General features: G+C 43.6%; 2 long non-coding RNA genes across 3 annotated transcripts in view; one reads left to right on the top strand and one right to left on the bottom strand.

Annotated features, from left to right (window-relative positions):
- The window catches only part of LOC307208110, a 56,581-nt gene that overhangs the window by 25,259 nt on the left and 11,356 nt on the right, over window positions 1-19,966 (top strand). The window lies entirely within an intron of this gene.
- Window positions 4,957-18,674, bottom strand: LOC307208118. The gene is made up of 4 exons (XR_013834994.1): window positions 18,536-18,674; window positions 13,883-13,970; window positions 10,625-10,798; window positions 4,957-5,123 (listed from the first exon to the last, which is right to left on the bottom strand). It is a non-coding gene; the product is annotated as an uncharacterized lncRNA (long non-coding RNA).

The raw sequence follows: 19,966 nt of genomic DNA, 5'->3' as shown, positions 1-19,966 counted from the left end.
CATTTAATATTATCAATACTTCATATGTATACATGTGTATATGCAATTTTCCCCAATATACACATTTTTGCAGAATATTTTTGTCTGCTGCTTTCACAAATAAATGCATATTTTGCACACATCCCCCAGTAAATGCATTTTTGTATCCATTGCTTGGCTGGAGGATTTGAAGAAGTGCAGATTCTGAAGGATGACTTTCTCAGTTCATGCATATCTTTGGAAAGTGCAAATTTAGTAGATTCGCCTTTAAATGCAAAGGGAACCATATTTATCCCCTATTCCTAGCTTGTGCACACATTACATTGAACATAGGCACTTGCCATCCCTACACATGCACATGAGCTTTGTGAAACAATTGTTTGTGTGTTTGTGAGTGTACACTTGTTGACTTATACAAGTCAGCTACTGTGTACATAGAACACTCATTGAATGTGAATACTCCTATATTTATAAACAAAAGCCACAGGTGTCCCCCAGAAAGCCAGGTAAATTGGCTGCAGAAATGTAGCTATATGCTGAATGGGTAAACTCACCCTGATACTACATGGAACCAACACCATAGCTGAATCTAATTTCTTACCGTTCCTTCCTATCCTTTGTATAAATTTGCTTTCCCTTTTGTTTGGCACTGTTTCTCCTTTAGTATTCAGTTTGATCTATTAAAACAGCAAGCATATTTTAAAACCTGCTTCATTTTTACATCCTTATTCCCTTTGACCGAAAGTAACTTCCACTCCAAAGCTATGTCTTTCTAATTTGTTGTTTGCTTTCCATTTCCCTCCCAATACTACACAGTGCACTTCAATATATTTTCCTCCTATTGGTTAGATTACGACAGAGAAATTGCAAAGTGTCTCCGTTATGCGTTGATGGACTGCACTGTTCCTTTATTGCATCTGAGAGAGTAATTTTTTAATAGGATTTTTTATTTTTATTTTTTATTTATTTTATTTTATTTTTATTTGTTTTTTATTTTCTCCCTATCCTACCCCACCTCTGCCACTCAAAAGTCTGATGATCACACCATATAGGCAGACAGTAGAGGTTTATTGTCAGCAAGAGTTTAAAGGCTCATTGGGGGAGAGGGGAGAATCCAATTAGAGAAAGAAGTCCTGCTATACCTATTGGTTCCAGGAAGTGAGGAACATAAGGTTTCAGAGTCACAAGCAAGGGAAACCTAATTGCTACTTATCTTTCCATCACTTGCTCATTGCTATTTCATAATTGTGTTCTGTTGTGCAGAGAGAAAGTGGTTATATTGGTATGATACATCTTTCTCTTTTAAATCTTTCAAAGCCTTCATATCACTGATCTGGATCACAGTTAACTCACAAAGCTAACTTTGCAAATGCATACAGAAAGGTATTTCTTTCTTTTGAACTTTGCAAATGCTACATATGCTGCTCTCCGACCCCTTTCCTGTTATACAAATGCTAGTGCACTGACTGTCAATATGTAGATGACAAATGTCATAACAAGTCATATTTTTATATATTTTTTATTTCATTTACTACTTTTATACACTACCTTTTTCCTCCAAGGTGCTCACCATTACAAACCATTCTCTCCTCCTCCTTTTATGCCCGCAGAAACCCTGTGAGGCAGGTTATGCTGAGAGTGACTTGACTGGCTCAAGGTTACCCAGTGAGATTCATGACTTTTTTTAAAAAAATAATTTTTATTAAGTTTCATATTGCCAAATTAAACACATCAAACCAATTATTCCAAATTATATCAATACATATCACAGTGGCATAGCGTGGGGGGTGCAGGGGGGGCCGGCCGCACCGGGCGCAACATTTGGGGGTTAGGGAAATCCACGGGTTAGGGGGCGCAAATCCACGGGTTAGGGGGCGCAAATCCATGGGTTAGGGGGCGCAAATTACTTGCCTTGCCCCAGGTGCTGATAACCCACGCTACGCCACTGACATATCATGTAATCCAATTGTTTTCCAAATTATAAATTTTTGTGGAGGGTGAGATTCATGACTGAGTGGGGATTCGAATGCTTAACTGAGCAGTTGCTATTTTGTGGTTCTGAGGAATGTTCTTATTTATTTATAAAAGTGTGGGACTGTTCAGGGTGGCAGGAGAGGATATATTGTTTATTAATATCCTTCCTAACTTGCACTAGCAAGTTCCTTTACTTAGCAGAGTGCATTCCCCTTCATACAGCAGAAAACTTGTTGCAGGCTCATTAGAATCTCTTACTATTATGCAGTTCAGTCTCCCTCAGACTGAATTGTATGTTCCTGGTAAGATCCCCTTTTAAATCCCGCCTAAAAGAATACAGACACCACAGTCTTGTTCATAAGCAAGGGAGGATGGTCCAGGCCAGGAGGAACAGGAAGTTTCAACTGGCTGAACTAAACATTCCCTTGCATCCCACTCTAGCAAAAAAGAAATGTTGTATTTGACTGTTCCCAGTGGATTACATCCCACAAAAAGCACTTAACATTGCATAGGTGTTGAACAAAGATTAAGGCCCCATCTGCACTATACACTTAAAACAGCATCGTATTAGCCAGGGCTTTCCCCAAAGGTTCCAGGGGGTTGTGGTTTGTTAAGGGTTCTAGGAACTGTCAGGAGACCCCCTATTCCCCTCACAGCGCAATCAATCTCTCTTCACAGGAAACTCTGAGAATTGTCCTTCTATGTGAGGAATAGGGGCCTCCTAAGAGTCCTTACGTGGCACTGTGGTCTAAACCACAGAGCCTAGGGCTTGCCAATCAGAAGGTCGGTGGTTTAAATCCCCGCAATGACGGGGTGAGTTCCCATTGTTTGGTCCCAGCTCTTGCCGACCTAGCAGTTCGAAAGCATGTCAAAGTGCAAGTAGATAAACAGCAGGAAGGTAAACGGCATTTCCGTGCACTGCTCTGGTTCGCCAGAAGCGGCTTAGTCATGCTGGCCATATGACATGGAAACTGCCTGTGGACAAACGCCAGCTCCCTTGGCCAGTAAAGCTAGATTAGCACTGCAACCCCAGAGTTGTCCGTAAATGGACTTAATGGTCAGGGGTCCCTTTACCTTTAAGAATACTTAACAAACTATAGCTCTCAGGATTCTTCGTGGGAATCCCTGTACTTAGCCTGAAAGCCTGATAATAGCTCTGTGGCAGGGCTGTCTTTATCCATATTACAGTGATACCTCGGGTTAAGTACTTAATTCGTTCCGGAGGTCCGTTCTTACCTGAAACTGTTTTTAACCTGAAGCACCACTTTAGTTAATGGGGCCTCCCGCTGCTGCTGCGCCGCCGGAGCACAATTTCTGTTCTCATCCTGAAGCAAAGTTCTTAACCCGAGGTAATATTTCTGGGTTAGCGGAGTCTGTAACCTGAAGAGTATGTAACCCGAGGTACCACTATATAGCACTTTAAATGTATGGTGCAGAGGGGGAGTGGTGGTGGTCTTTGTTTCTCTTTCCCCCCAATCATGTTCACTTCTCTGTATTTCCACATAAGTCTCCCTGCTATGCTACCTTCACCTCCTTAATGGATGGCTGAGGAGACCTTGACCCAGCAGTTTAGCAACCTGCTGGCCAAAGTGCTTGTCCCTCCCTAGCCATGAAACTCACCTGGCAAGGGGTGGGGAGAATCTTTGTCCAGTGGATTGGGAAGATCTTTCACCCAGCCTGCAGCGGGGGAGGAGTGCCTCCCCCAGCTCCATTCAGGCACGGTTGGTTTGCTGATGAGCATCCAGTTCCCCCAATCCAACCTGCAGTGAAGTTTGAAAGCTCTTTGTAAACATCTCCTTGGGAGGGTTTGTAAACATCTCCTTGGGAGGGTGTTTACAAAGCACAGTTTAAAAGCCCCATGTCTCACTTTGAAGTCCCAGCAATTGGGGCTTCAAAGGGAAGCATCGCCTGATGTTACTGTGATGTCAGGTGAGGGACAAATGGGCACCATGGGGGTGACTGGTTCTGTGGCAGGTTGCTGGTCATGAATGGTGCTGCCAGTTTTTTGTTCGAGATGTAAAGGGTGGAGAGTTTGCAGAGGGGGTTGGTGAGTAGAGAGAGCAGGGGCAGAGCCCTGTGGCACCTAATATAATGCATTTTTGTATGTTCTTTTCATTAATACATACATTTATATGCACACTTTACCCTAGTATATCATTTACTTGGCTGGAGAACTGCATTGCAAAATTTGTAGCTATGTAAATTTCATTGGCTGACTATGCTTTGGCTCATTTACTGTTTTGGAAAATGTTAATTAGCTAGGGTCGCCTTTAAATGTGAACTGAATTTTGTCACCACCCCATCAGCATTCTTCCTAGAGCTCCTTTATAAAACAGCTGAATGTGGCAATCTCATGTGTACTTTCAAACAGTGAGCGGATTGTCTGCCCCCCTCCCCAATTAAAAGTTTGATTAACTGTTCAGGGGAGGTTGACAACATCGTATCAAGAAGCTGAGCGTTCTCAATCATTTTTCTATCACTGGGTCATGGGAAAACCTTTTTTTTTTTTTGGCCAGTTAGTGGCAATATTTCACTTAGGTTCTATAAAACCAGACAGAATAAAGTTGGGCTGAATTTAAGCCTCTCGTGTTGTCTGGTCAGATTGACTTCCCAGGGTAACATGCATCACAAATGTAATCTGTGAAATCTGTAAACGATAGATGCAATCTGTGAGGGACACCAGCTGAAGGGCAGCTGTTTCATATCCTGTAAAGTATATTTTCTCTGTCTCGCTCTCTGTCTCCAAAACACTTTAACAGCCACCCAGAATTTTAATGCTGATCGCAAGTATCCAGTTTGTCACTTTTCTCCTGCACACAGGACATGGTCCAAGTTAATAATACCCTCGGCAAAGATTCATAGCTGCAATACAGAGAGGTGTGCATATACCCACATTTTAGGGGGTTAATTTCTCTCTTTTCAGCAGAACATGTGCAGCAACCATTCCCAGAGGTCCCCCCTTATTGCACTAAGTACCCCCTCATATATATTTTTTAACTCAGTGCCTTCTGTAAAGTTTATGTCCTCTATGGGTTGCCATCTGTCCTCTTTTTCCAGGATGCATCCTCTTTTTCTTGGGTATGTAAAATGAGAGTCGTCACAGCAATCCATAGCTAAAAGCAGAAGTCGGCAAATGTGTCCTCTTTTTTGCTCTTTGAAATATGGCAACCCTTGAAAGGGAAAAAATAACATTTACTGACTCAGAATACTTGTTGAAGAGTAACAGGTAACAGCAGCGTTGTTCAGGCAGGCTTAAAATGGTAATCCAGTTACAAAGACATACTTTGGTCTAGTTTAAAATGGAGTCAGAGCTGTGGCTTAGACTTAGCATATGTTCTACATGAGGTGAAAGAGCAAAGAGGAAGTGCCCAGACGTGAGCTTTTATATGGCTACACTCTCCCCCATCAGGGCACAATGGGAGTGTCTCTCAGAGTTCTCTCTAGCAATCTTACAGGGAAGCTATATGAGATTCAGCTCCTACCATGTGCCTACCTAGAAAAAAGAATAATAGTAGTAGTAGTAGTAATAATAATAATAATAATAATAATAATAGTAATATTTATTTATCCACTGCCCATCGGGTTTGGTTGCCCCAGCCTCTCCGGGCAGCTTCCAGCACACATAAAAACACAATAAAACATCAAACATTAATAGTAACAATCTGATCCAATATAAAAAGGTCACAATAACTTTAAAATAAACTTATATCAAATAAAGCAATATTCAATAATCTATTAAAATCTATTGGTAAACAGTAAAGTTAAGGTAAAGGTAAAGGTAAAGGTACCCCTGCCCGTACGGGCCAGTCTTGACAGACTCTGGGGTTGTGCGCCCATCTCACTTAAGAGGCCAGGGGCCAGCGCTGTCCGGAGACACTTCCGGGTCACGTGGCCAGCGTAACATCGCTGCTCTGGCAAGCCAGAGCCGCACACGGAAACGCCGTTTACCTTCCCGCTGGTAAGCGGTCCCTATTTATCTACTTGCACCCGGAGGTGCTTTCGAACTGCTAGGTTGGCAGGCGCTGGGACCGAGCAGCGGGAGCGCACCCCGCCGCAGGGATTCGAACCGCCGACCTTTCGATCGGCAAGTCCTAGGCGCTGAGGCTTTAACCCACAGCGCCACCTGCGTCCCGTAACAGTAAAGTAAAGTTAAACAGTAAAGTTAAACATCAGCAAATGATAATTAAACAGTTTACACTTACCAGTTACAATGAAGAATAACTAATCTATAATCAAGAAAAATAACAGCAAATCACAATACATAAAATTCCACAAAACATGGATTCCACAAAACCATGTAAAAGGATCAAATTGAGAAACAAGGACACACAACTTATAAAATATCGCTGCATTGTTGGTTTGACTGCATTGTAAATACCTCTCTTGTGGAGGGAAGTTACATGAAGAAGGGCCTCAGATGATCACAAGGGTCCAGGATGGTTCATAAGGGGCAGAGGCAGTCCTTGAGGTACTACAGTCAAGAGTAGAGGGAAGTTGCTGCCTCAGGAAGCAGGTTTGTGGATGTATGAAGTAGCAGGAGTTCACTTCCTTCCCTAGCCTAAGTCATTCACCTGTGTTGGAAGGCAGAGCTATGTAGGCTGTTCAGCTTGCCAAACACCACCTAAGCTAGGCAGCTGCTTGGGCATTGCCTGATAACCAGAATTAAAGTAAGATTCAGCTGCCAGTCCAATAAGCTTCAGCATTATGGAATGGGAAGGAAAAATGCCATCTTGCCTTTTGCCTCAAGCTCCAAAATTTATTGGCTCAGCCCTAGTTCTTGGAGCACTCAGTCAAAGGTTCTATTTTTTAAATGGTCCAGGCACTTCTCAATCTCCCAGCACCAAAATGCCCCAGCTGGAGAAAGGAAGGGTTAACGCCCCCCCCCCGGTGATATACTGGTAGTTCCATTGAAAGTTGCACCCACCTCTTGTGCCTACTAAAAGCATCTCTTGATATAGTTGCTGTGGCGATGTGGTCTAAACCACTGAGCCTTTTGGGCTTGCTGACTGGAAGGTTAGCAGTTTGAATCCGTATGATGGGGTGAGCTCCCGTTCCTCTGTCCCTACTTCTGCCAACCCAGCAGTTCGAAAGCACACCAGTGCAAGTAGATAAATAGATACTGCTGTGGCAGAAACAATGTTTTGGTGCACTCTGGCTTCTGTCATGCTGTCCGGTTGTGCCAAAAGTGTTCTAGTTATGCTGGCCACATGACCTGGAAAGCTGTCTGTGGACAAACACCATTTCTCTCAACCTGAAAAATGAGATGAGTGCCACACCCCAGAGTCGCCTTTAACTGGACTTCACCGTCCAGGGGTCCTTCACCTTTACCTAATCACACTATGAAAGTAACATCTATTTTAGCACTGAGGACACATAGAGGTTTCTAAACTCCTCAGTTGGAAATATTTTGTTGATAAACAGATATGCATTTCTAAAATCCCCCTTAGTGCAGAGATCAGAATGAAATTACAGTGGTACCTTGGGTTAAGAACTTAATTTGTTCTGGAGGTCTGTTCTTAACCTGAAACTGTTCTTAACCTCAAGCACCATTTAGCTATTGGGGCCTCCTGCTACTGCTGCGCCGCCGCTGCACGATTTCTGTTCTCATCCTGAAGCAAAGTTCTTAACCCGAGGTAATATTTCTGGGTTAGCGGAGTCTGTAACCTGAAGCGTATTGTCAGGGAACTGCCATCGGAAGAACAGGTGGTGGGAGGGCTCCAGGAGGATAGAAGAGATTCAGCAGCCGAAGAGGGAACCAGTAGGGGGGGAGCAGGAGCTTCCAGGGACAGGAAGTCGGAGGGGAGGCTCTGGGACACTTCCAGCGAGAACAGTGAGGAGGTATCAAGGCTCCCTTTAGCGACCCCCACCCCTCGCCGGAAGCTGTCACGCAGGGAATCTAGGAGACGCGTTTCCGTCAAGCAGCTTTTATGCTGGAAACGTTTCCGCAAGCGCCCACTGTCGGATTCTACCAGTGACTAACGGAGCCATGTCCAAGGGCTCCGCTCAAGGCAGAGCTTTGCTAGGTTAAGCAAACTCCGAGGGACCAATCCTTTTACGCACAAGTAGCTCATTGTCCCATCACACGTATGTAACCCGAGGTACCACTGTATATTCAGGATGAAGTCTATCCAATTAGCGCCATGTGCTTGAATGTGTGATGTGCCGATTCTGATATAAGGAGCCAGAGAACTCAGATCAGGAGCCCTGTAAGGTAGGGACAATTTTCCCATTCCCTGTGCTAGTGGGAGCCTCCTACCAGAAGTGGGAAGATTCCCCACCTCTATACTTTATCTTTTTTCTCTATATACCTATTGCTTTAGGATAAATAAAGAAATAAATATCTGTGTTGAGTCGGAATGAAAAAGAATAACTGGGAAATAATGTCTCCATTCTGAGCTCTCCCAAACAATGTATTTAGGTTGTGAAGCAGTATTTAATGTCTCTTCTAGGCTAAAATTAATTACAGAAAGGAAATAATAATTCAAGTTCCAGAATTGGCTTTTTAGTATAACCAGTTTTTTGTGGAGTTGGGGTTTTTATTTTTTTGCTTATTTCTCTCCCTCCCCTGTTCTTCTCAAAAGGAGTGTTTAAATACTCATTACAAGCATTGTGGGTCAAATGCATCCATGATTAATTTTGTCCATTTTGCTCCTTCTCTCTTTCTTTTTGTACTAAGTAGTGCTGTAATTGGCTCAATAATTTTTTTAATGCCTGGCATCTCTGTGTAATTTCTTTCCTTCTTTTGCAAAGAAATGGCTTTCCCCACCCACATCCAACCTCCAATACAAACCAATCCACTCCTGGGCCTTCTAAGGGGTTAAGAGTGCGATCAGGGAGCATAAGGAAGACGAGCTGCCTTCATACAACAGGCAGTGCTCTTATTTCAGATATTATTTTGGCCCTTATTTTGTGTTGGAGAAAAAAACCTGCTGTAAACATTCCCTTGTATCTGTATTTTCACACCACTTTCTTCCTCTCATTGCTGCTTCTACAGCTAACATCACAGACAGTGAATGCTATAAACATCACAGCTCCTTTTCAGATTTTTTTCCTCTTTTGACAGCCAGATAGAAGCATTCAGGTAAACTTGCCATTTCTTCTATTTCTTCTGTGTCATTACTGTTCATACTAGACTCACTACTGCTTTATTGAGCAACAATTGTGTGTTAGCAACCAGGTGTTACTCTATGCAGTCTCCACTCATAAGTAGTTCGGGAGACTGTGTCAAAAGATATTGTAGCCATATATCCTTGGCTGCAGAACAACCATTTGTTCTGGTGTGATGTCATATATCCTGGATTCTCACGGATGGATCTCATGAGGCTTTAAATATGAGCTCTGTTTATCACCTTTCTATCTGTTTCTGATGTCTAGGCTGTGAGTGCCATTCCTTATGTAGAATGGCATCACCCATAAACAAGAGGGAGGTATCAGCCATCTTAGGGCAACCTCAAGGTTTTCAAAAGTACAAAAATCTTTAGCAGGGTGGGGGACTTAATGGGGAAATATCAAGAACAGCCCAATGAAGACAGAGTGTCCTACATGCCGTGGAATGCTGACTTGCTGTTGAGAGATAATCCATTTAGCATCCAGTGAAGTTCACAAACATAAGGGCACCGGCCCTCTCCAATTCCCCCTCTCCAACTAAAGTTCCTTTTTACCTGTTGTTGCTAACAGTCCTTCAGAGAGCTATCATCCAAGTTGTCCAGTTCTTTGATTGGTTTTCCTGGTATTTTGGTTGACTGCAGAGGCATAGCGTGGTGAGGCAGTAGGGGACATCACCCCAGGCAGAAATTCTGAAGGGCACAACTGGACCGCAGTGGTCCCAAAGGTGCTGTGAGGTTGGGAGGGAGGTGGCTCCCTTTTCTGGCAGCAACATGCAGCACATGCATCTCTTGGGGGCCCTTCCCTGCCAATACAGAGCTCCCTCTCTCTGCCTGCCCCCTTTGGCGTCTCAGGATGGCGAGCCACATGCTTCTCGCACCATGGCTGACCCTGTCACCATACACATTGGTCCACTGCTGCACTGGTTGCCCCCTTGGCTGCTCCTGCCCTGGGGCTGCTCCTGATTCACCTGCCAAGGCCCCCGTTTGGGAGCAGGCAGCTGCACACGCAGCAGGGTGTCTGCTGTCAGAGTGCCTGGTATGGACAAAGAGGCAGCTGCATAGAAGAGAATGGCACATTTTTTTATCTATAGGGTGCTATAGAAGAGAATGGCACATTCTTTGATCTATAGGGTCCTCAGAACATTTCCAATGTAAATATATACATGGTATTATCTAAATCTGGGATCAGGTACCTGTGGCCCTCCAGATGTTGTGAGACTGCAAGTACTATAAGTCCCAGCAAGCATGGCCAATGGTCAGGGATAATGGGTGGGTGTCTCTCAGCCATGCTGTAGTTCAGGTGTGGGAGATGGTTGGTAAGGATGGGAGTTGTAGTTCAGCAGCATCTAGAGTGCCAAAGGTTTCCCAAACCGGCTGTAGTTTCATCCCATTTGCAGATCCTGCATTTAGCAGGGGGTTGGACTACATGACCTCCATGATCCCTTCCAGTTCATGATCAAATATTTCATCCATTTGACCTACTTCCTACACCTGTGTGTATCCTTCAATCCCTTCAAGGTCCATCCCATATCTAGAAAGCAAGGGGCTTATGGTTTTAATGCTACCTGAGTCTATCCTTGGGGAATACATGAGCCTTACTCCACCGACAGAGATCTGAAGGGAAGTTTGTTCTCCGTATTCCCACTTTAGAAAAAGGAGTCATCAGTGGGGGATAAAAATCTGACAGTGCAGTCATCTTATCCTCAAAAGACTGGACAATGGCACGAGCCATTTCGCATCTATTAGCAGAGAAAAGAGGAGAAAACGAGATCTAACTTGGCTGCCAAAAGCATTTGCCCTCCTCCGTCCTGTGTACATATCACAAAGACAATTCATCATTTTTCTACGCAGTTTTACAATAAAAAAATCTTCCGCTTTTGCCAGCAACTTCCCTCTATCCCCCACCCCCACCCCAATGCCCTCCCAGTTCTGTTGGCTGACAACATCTGTAGCAGCAGAGCCAGCATTTGTAAGACTGATATATTCAGTTTTTGAAAGCTGGACCAAAACATGTCCAAAAATATTGAATAGAACGAGTGTTGCACTCATTAATAAGCAACAGATCTTTTAACATTCATGGATAATTCTGTGTTAGGCTTACAAATACATTCAATGCAGATGCCAAACAACATTCTCTTGTAATTAGTGTTACCTGCAGTTGGATTTGAAATATGGAATTGTTATGCTAAGTGGGTACAGTGTTGTGCAGCAACTGCAGTACATAGGCAATAAACAGGGTGGTGTTAGGCGAGATAGGCTCTTGGAGTGAGAGATTTACACTTTATGCTCATGGATTTATCAGTCGGCATGCTTAGCTGAAATTTGTTCAAGGAAATTTGGTGCCAAGACTGGACAATGACATATGCTGTATGAGTTTCTTGCATTAATTTTTGTTCTTCGCTGCTGCTGTTAAAGTGGGTCTTTTCTTATCCTGCAGAAACTTGTTTACTGTGCTTATTCTCCTCTGACAAAGGAAGATGGTAGCAAAATTGATGGGAGTACTTCATTTACTAGAGAGCCACACCACTGAGACTGAACTTATCAAGGTGTCTGTCTAATCACCGTCAGTGTTGGGGCTGAAAGACTCAGATTCGCTATCTACAGCTGAGGCCAGTAGATTGCTGAGACGGCACAGGAACTGTCCAGCCAAGCATCCAGAAAGATGCGTCACCAGTGATATCCATTCAGTGTGAAAGGCACTGCTATTCCATCCTAGCTTAGATCTAGAGATTCATGCTTTCTCCTCCAGGACAGAATTCAGGCTATGAGTCAAGTGCTGCATCTTTTGGTTTGGGCTTCACTTCAGGCTTTCTGTTACCACTGCTGCTTTAGAAAACCAGGTTTGACTGTGGAGAGTCTGGAGCAAGAGGGTGTCTGTTCAGGACTCTGGAGGGCAGAGCATTAAAACAGGCTATATCCTAGGGCCAGTACCTTAAGAGACTCCCCAACAAGCTACTGGGATCTGTGATGGGATTCTCCTCCATGGCTGCGGGGTACATACTGTGATGCAAGAGGGGCTCTGTACGACTGAGTCTCCTCTTCTGATGATGTTATTTTTAATAATAATACTAATAATACTAATAATAATAATAATAATAATAATAATTTATTATTTGTACCCCGCCAATCTAGCTGGGTTTCCCCAGCCACTCTGAGCGGCTTCCAACAAAGATTTAAAATACATTAAAATTTCACACATTAAAAACTTCCCTATACAGGGCTGCCTTCAGATGTCTTCTAAATGTCAGGTAGTAGTTTATCTCTTTGACATCTGATAGGAGGGCGTTCCACAGGGCGGGCGCCACTACCGAGAAGGCCCTGTGCCTGGTTCCCTGTAGCTTTGCTTCTTGCAGAGAGGGAACCTCAGTGTCCGGGCAGAAAGATTGGGGTGGAGACGCTCCTTTAGCTATACTGGGCTAAGGCCGTTTAGGGCTTTAAAGTTCAACACCAACACTTTGAACTGTGCCCGGAAATGTACTGGGAGCCAATGTAGGTCTTTCAGGACCGGTGTTATATGGTCTCGGCGGCCGCTCCCAGTCACCAGTCTAGCTGCCGCATTCTGGATTAGTTGCAGTTTCCAGGTCACCTTCAAAGGTAGCCCCACATAGAGCACATTGTTGTAGTCCAAGTGGGAGATAACCAGAGCATGCACCACTCTGGTGAGACAGTCCACGGGCAGGTAGGGTCTCAGCCTGCACACCAGGTGGAGCTGGTAGACAGCTGCCCTGGACACTGAATTGACCTGCACCTCCATGGACAGCTGTGAGTCCAAAATGACTCCCAGGCTGTGCACCTGGTCCTTGAGGGGCACAGTTACCCCATTCAGGACCAGGGAGTCCCCCACACCCGCCCGCCCCCTGTCCCCCAGTGTGACACAGTACTGCCTTTTAGTAGCCTTGTGCAGAGATTCGGTGAATTTGTGAGCAGGAATTGGGACTGGTTCCTCCGTCACCACTTTGATTGCCATCTTGCTGAACTGAATAATGTACCATTGGGGACCCTATCCTTTGCAGATTTTACAGAGAGAACCTATGTGTATATAATGTGCATATTGACCATGTGGAAATCAGGGACACTGGCCACAATTCTGTCCTCACCCTCCACAGAAACATTCACTGGATGTCTGCATGGGACTACCAAGTACTATTGGTCTGTTTACTTCATGATTTTGGCAGGTCGCCAGATTCCATTGGTGTTTGGTATCCATTGGGACTGGTAGGGTGGAAGGCAGGAACCCCAAACAGTAGGTGGAGCTAGGGACAGTGCCAAGCAGAAGCAATTAAGTCTTGTTTTCCCCTCACTATCCTCCTGTCTATTGAGTTCTCAGGAAGTTCTCAGGAAGAGGAAACTCCCACAGTTAGTCTTATCTTGACTAGTTGCAAGGTCACCCACTTTGGGAAACACTGAACTATATGGAGATGATGAAATTGATGGCAAAAATAAGAGACCAAAAAATTGAAAGGTTTGTGGAAGAGTGGAGACCCTTTTTGGATTACCTAAGAAAATATTACAGTATAACTAAACCAAATTGCAGGCAGGACTGGAAATGAGAATGATAAAAAAAAATGTAATGGAGAATATATGTTACAGAAATAAGTATTCTATTTAAGGCAGTAGATAAAATGATTTGAACAGAAACATCATGGAAGTGAGGATGGGAAGTCAAAATGCTAAGGAACTATAGTATGGAAACTGAATTGAATTTGTTAAATTGTATGAAAATCAATAAAAATGTATGATAGAAAAATCCTACACTGCCAGGACTTTTTCGGCCCTGTCTACAAGGCATCCTTTTAACCAATGATTCCATAGATTAGACAAACCTTATGCATGCAAAGCAGGTTCTCAGTTGCTGAGCTCCGGGCCCTCCCCAGTACTATAGTCTCTCCTTAATGAACCGTGTGAGCACTTCTGCAAAGAAAGCCATGCAAAACTCAGTATGTGGCTCAGAAAATGGCAGGGTTTTCCTCCCCCCCTCCCCTTCTGTTTCCCCCAGAATAAAATGAACTGCTTCTGTGGGGAATGACAAACACACTTACAGCATGATTTGGATTGCAATCTATAAGATGAAAGGCCTTGATCTGTAGTAAGTTATGCATAGTGTTTGCTAAGTTATAGCATTTCATAATGGCACCGGTATGAGTGCAGCCGTGGAAATCCAGTTTTCTCTCTAAATTAAAGAATGCTGCATGCAATACAAGTAACCACAGCAGAATGTAAATTCTCTTTCCCCACCCCGATACATACCAAGAAAAGGGCCGATGGTTGAGTTATAAGAGATATTTGTGTGTGTGTGTGTGTGAACATATATCCACTAACCTGGGAATAAGCCCCATATAACAACAATGGAACTAGATTCTGAGTAAACATACACTGCTAATCCATTTATTTATTAATTCCTAAGCAAATCTGCCAAGAGGGACCAGGGTCACAAAATAACAATCTAAGGGTGAAACTTGTTGTTTCTGTTGAATGTGCAGGGTAGTGTTTTCTTTTGGTCAGAGCATAATCCATTGATAATTATTGAAAAATAATAATTTAACCACATAAATTAAAATTATGGAACAAAAAAGTTGGAGCGCTCTGTTTCAATATTTTAAATTAATTTTGAAATAATATACTTTATCTTAAGGATTTCTGCGCCTAATCCCTCTTCAATAAAGTTTGGAGCAGCCCCGAAAAGAGAAAAGTGTTTAATTTAGGCTGAATATGGGGTGGGGATTCAATCAATATGCTGGCTTCTGAAAAAAAGAGAGAGTTATAGCTCTTTCCCTCTCTGGCAAGATTGGCTGTGAAGTCTCATCTTGTAGCATTGGCTTTAAATAGCATCCCCATCTTGTCAAGAGAATTCCTAAGAAAAGCACTGCTGGATCTAACAGCCAAAGGCCAACTAATCAAACATCCTTTGTACACAATGGCTGAGCAGATTCATAAGGATGATCATGCCTACAAACTGCACCTAATTCTGGCAGAAAATGAAGAAATTATAGACTTTCCCTCTGTTTTAAAACAATTGTAAAAGTGATCTGCATGGAAACCTTTGGATGTTATCTGCATGCAATTTTTCTGGCTTAATCCACTGTGGAAGGGCTCCTCCTCCTGCAAATTTCATCCACTTGAACCCAAAGGGGGAAAGTGGTTAAAGCTATTTTTAGATTCTGCACTGTAGTGAATAGAAAGCGTTGTTCTATACAGAGCGACTTGGAAATGGGAACCCAGATTGAAGTGGAGAGAGCACAGAATGACTCAGTAATAGATACAAATTCTAGGCAAATCTTGAGGTCCATGCACAAACCTTTCATATAGCCATCATGACCAGTACTTTTTGCTATAAATGTTATGATTGTTATATACAGTAATATTGTTGTGATTTTGAATATGGTTGTAAGCTGCTTTGTAGAGAAGTTTTCTCAAAAAGTGGGGCATAATTTCTTAAATATCATGAAAGGGAATTTAAGCAAATGAGTTGTGTAGGTTTTTTGTGGGGGGGGGTTGTTTGTGCATGTCATGGAAACAAAGGCAAGAGGAACTGCAATAACAGTGACAGATTGGAACGGTGTCTAATCTGGATCAAGTAAAAAACAAAAACAAAACTTTAGCAACATCTACATGAGAGATGGGGAATCTTTGGCCCTCCAGATGTTGGTGGACCCCCATTTCCATCAACCACAGCTATCATGGTCAATAGTCAGGAATAATGGAAGCTGTAGCGACACCTGTAGGATTATATTCTCCATCCTTAGCTAACAAGAATGTCTCATGACAATCCCATCATCATACAGCCATGTTGGCTAGGGCATAATAATAATAATGATAATAATAATAATAATAATAATAATAATAATAATACCCTGCCCATCTGGTTGGGTTTCCCCAGCTACTCTAGGTGGCTTAGAGAATATATAAAACATCATAAAACATCAAACATTAAAACTTTCTGATACAAGGCTGTCTTCAGATGTCTTCTAAAAGTTGTATAGTTCTTTGTCTCCTTGACATCTGAAAGGAGGGTGTTCCACAGGGAGGGCACTTCTGTTGAGAAGGCCTTCTACCTGGTTCCCTGTAACTTCGCTTCTCACAATGAGGGAACCAGCAGAAGACCCTCAGAGGAGGACCTCAGTGTCCAGGCAAACGATGGGGGTAGGGATGCTTCTTCAGGGCTGAGGCCATTTAGGGCTTTAAAGGTCAGCACCAACACTTTGAACTGTGCCTGGAAATGTACTGGGACCCAATGTAGGTCTTTCAGGACCGGTGTTATATGGTCTCGGCAGCCGCTCCCAGTCACCACTCTAGCTGCCGCATTCTGGATTAGTTGCAGTTTCCAGGTCACCTTCAAAGGTAGCCCCACATAGAGCACATTGTTGTAGTCCAAGTGGGAGATAACCAGAGCATACACCACTCTGGCGAGACAGTCCGTGGGCAGGTAGGGTCTCAGTCTGCATACCAGGTGGAGCTGGTAGACAGCTGCCCTGGACACTGAATTGACCTGCACCTCCATGGACAGCTGTGAGTCCAAAATGACTCCCAGGCTGTGCACCTGGTCCTTCAGGGGCACAGTTACCCCTTTCAGGATCAGGGAGTCCCCCACACCCGCCCGCCCCCTGTCCCCCCAAAACAGTACTTCTGTCTTGTCAGGATTCTACCTCAATCTGTTAGCCACCATCCATCCTCCAATTGCCTCCAGAAACTCACACAGGACCTTCATCACTTTCACTGGTTCTGATTTAAAAGAGAGGTAGAGCTGGGTATCATCTGCATACTGATGAACACCCAGCCCAAACCCCCTGATGATCTCTCCCAGCGGCTTCATATAGATGTTAAAAAGCATGGGGGAGAGGATGGAACCCTGAGGCACCCCGCAAGTGAGAGCCCAGGGGTCTGAACACTCATCCCCCAACACCACTTTTTATGGGAAGTGTAGTCCAAAGCATCTGGTTGGCAAAGGCTGTTCTATACTGCAAGATGGAGTGGGAAATCTTTTTCAATCCAACAGCCCCATAACTTCACAGGCAAACTTCTGGATGTCTCATGCCAGCACTGGGTGGAGCCAGAGGCAAAAGTAAGTCAAGCAACAGATGTGACTCTTACCTTTGTACAATAGACTACATTCCAGCCACACAAAAGCCAGAGGAACCTATATATCTGCATAATCTCAATTCAGGCAAGCAAGAGGTATTAGCACATTACAAGACACATTACAACATCCTTCTTGTTCCCTGTATCAGCAAACAGCTCATCACTCCAAACTACCTTTTGTGCAGCAGAAAACCCAAATTGCTGTTTGTTCTGATTTAGCATTAAAGAGAGGGTTTGGTGCGGAAAGCACGGTGTGTGTGTGTGTGTGTTCAGACACAGAGCTTTAAAAGCATAAAGTAAAAAGCATAGAGTAAATGTTAAGTGTGGAAGGAACCTTAGACCTGCTAAGGCCCTCAGCACAAGCTGTTAGCTCTGCCGAAGAGGACAACAAAGCACAATGTGGACTTGCACTCCCCCCCATCAGCCCAGTCTTACTAATACTCTGCTATTTCTTCCTTCATTTAAAACATGGCCTGCTAGATGTTTAAATGTTATCATGTTGTTCCTCTAGGCTAAATATATGTAACTCCTTTAATCTCAGTGGTAAATTCCTAGTTAAATGTTTTAAATAGATGCATTTAAATAAACAACTTGACACAAGTAACATTCATTTAGCATGTCAGGTCTCTGCTAATTCTAAAGACTTCTCTTTTTCCTCTTTTGAGTTTCATCATTTTGCCTTGTTTAAATGGCCTCTTTCCTAGAAATTGGATCTATTAATCTATGGTGTAATGTGAGGGTTACAATAATTATAGAGAGTGTCAATAGGGGATCTGTACAGGCGGAAATTCTATGGCCCAATATATTTGGTGAGGAGGTTGGGCAGAATTGTCATAGTGTAGATAAGCTCAGCTGCTCTGCAGTGTGGGCCTAAAGTCTGTATTGAAGATCTCTCAGGTGAGAGGTTATAAGATTCAGCAGAAGGTCCTTCAGTGCTGGTGGAAATGAAGATATGCCACTGCCATAACAGAGACACCACCAGAACACTCTAGATCCACTGGCACAGTGCCCTACCAGGGGAGAAATTCCACCAGTGAGGCTATAGCAACATAATGGCAGAAGTAGGATGGAGTCATGGATGGGATGCTGTCTGTGTAGGTCTGTAGCTGCCCTCCTTTCCCGTTTTTTGGCGGCTTATAAAAAGAGTATTTCCCTTCCTAGCTGGATCTTGAGTCCTTTGCTCAGACGGACTATGTATGCTCTCTGCAGGTGTTGTTCCTAGGGAGCTTTGTGGGTGCAATGTTTTTTTTGGGCTCCCTTCCTCCTCCGTGTGTGTACTGGTCTCCTAAAACAGTTTTTGAGAGCAGCACGAGAGAATTCAAACTTGTTTCAGGGGTTGGTCTCTTAGGGGGAAGAGTACCCTGCCCCACTGCTCTCAGCTTGTGTGCCCCCTGTCTTACTTCCTTTTTAGAACTCCAGTGGGTTGAACTGTATGCCAGCTCCCTACTCCTTATTCTCAGTGCTGCCTCTGCAGGGTAGAAGGCATGGATAAAATAGTTGTTTCTTCCTATCATGGATCTGGTTCCACCTACTGTTGAGTTCCCTGCTTTCCTCACTAACAGTCCCAGTAAGCACCACCCACCCCTGTACTGTGGCATTGTTGTGAACATTGTGATGCAAGGGTGTGTCTCCATCATGACTTCACTGGCTCCCTCTGTGTATCGGTGGCATGTGGGCATCACTGCTGACCCAGCCCCTAATTGAGGGAGGAGGCGTGTCTGTCATTTTAACATCTTTTTTATTTATTTATCTGCTTCTGTGCTTTCTCCCTCCCTTCTGGAGCCGAGCACACATTGGATAGGGCATGATGTGGCTGTGTGTCTACTCCTGCATAACTAGAGTAGTTTATGATTGCTCTGCCCTTCTTTTTGCATGAGCCTTTATTTTGGTGTTTGGGGAAGAGATAATATTGTTGCACGCCACCCAAATTCTCCAAGCTGTGCAAGGTTCCAGGGGTTCCAGGTGGTTACCCAGGGTTTGTGCTAATTAGATATAACATTTGCTAGGCCCAGGGATTATAGGTGTCTGGCACCCCATTTAACATCCCAATAAGAACACTTATTGGTCCAGGAATTCACAGTGGTCTGACACCCACAAACTCATAACACTATCTTTCTCCCTTTGTAGGGGAGGAACATGAAACAAGAGAGAAGTAGAATGTGCAAAACACATGCTTAAAGGCATGTTGTTAAAAGTGGCTCTCCCCAGGGAGGTTTGTTGCTTTCATTATACATCCTCTTCAAATAGGCCTTGGGCTGATAAACCGTCTATGTCCTTTTAAATGTGGGTATTTTTCTGGGAGGGGGGATTATTGTTTTGTTTGTATTCTTATTATGTTCTTTGTGGTTTTATTCTGTATTTTTATGCTGTGAACTTCCCTGAGATCTTCAGATGAAGGGCGGCATATCAATCAATCAATCAATCAATCAATCAATCAATCAGAGTGATATATAGTAATTAGGGTTCAAGAGTTGTCACCCCAGAAGCTTACTTGAAGAGCTGTGTGGCAATGAGGCTATCTAACATTCTGACGTCAATGTCCATAGTTAGGGATGGGGGAAGAAATTCTGTTTCCCCTTTCTGAAACAATAGGCTAATGAAAATGCAGATGTCCTTGAAAAGCTGCTCTTCTCCAGTCAAATGAATGGCATGCAAGAATGCATTATTAGGTAAGATTGCTTTAAAAAATATGCACACTAGTCAAAGTTGCATACAAAGATGTGTACATTAGGAGGAATGTTTACTAAAATACTGGTGAATAAAAGGACTGTTTATTTTTTTTGGGGGGGGCAGGTCAAAGTTGTTGAGCTTTTTTAGAGGGGCACATCAAA

Source organism: Podarcis cretensis (assembly GCF_951804945.1).
Source record: "Podarcis cretensis genome assembly, chromosome: Z".
In the NCBI taxonomy this organism is placed as follows: Eukaryota; Metazoa; Chordata; class Lepidosauria; order Squamata; family Lacertidae; genus Podarcis; species Podarcis cretensis.
This window is presented reverse-complemented; position numbering and strand designations above follow the sequence as displayed.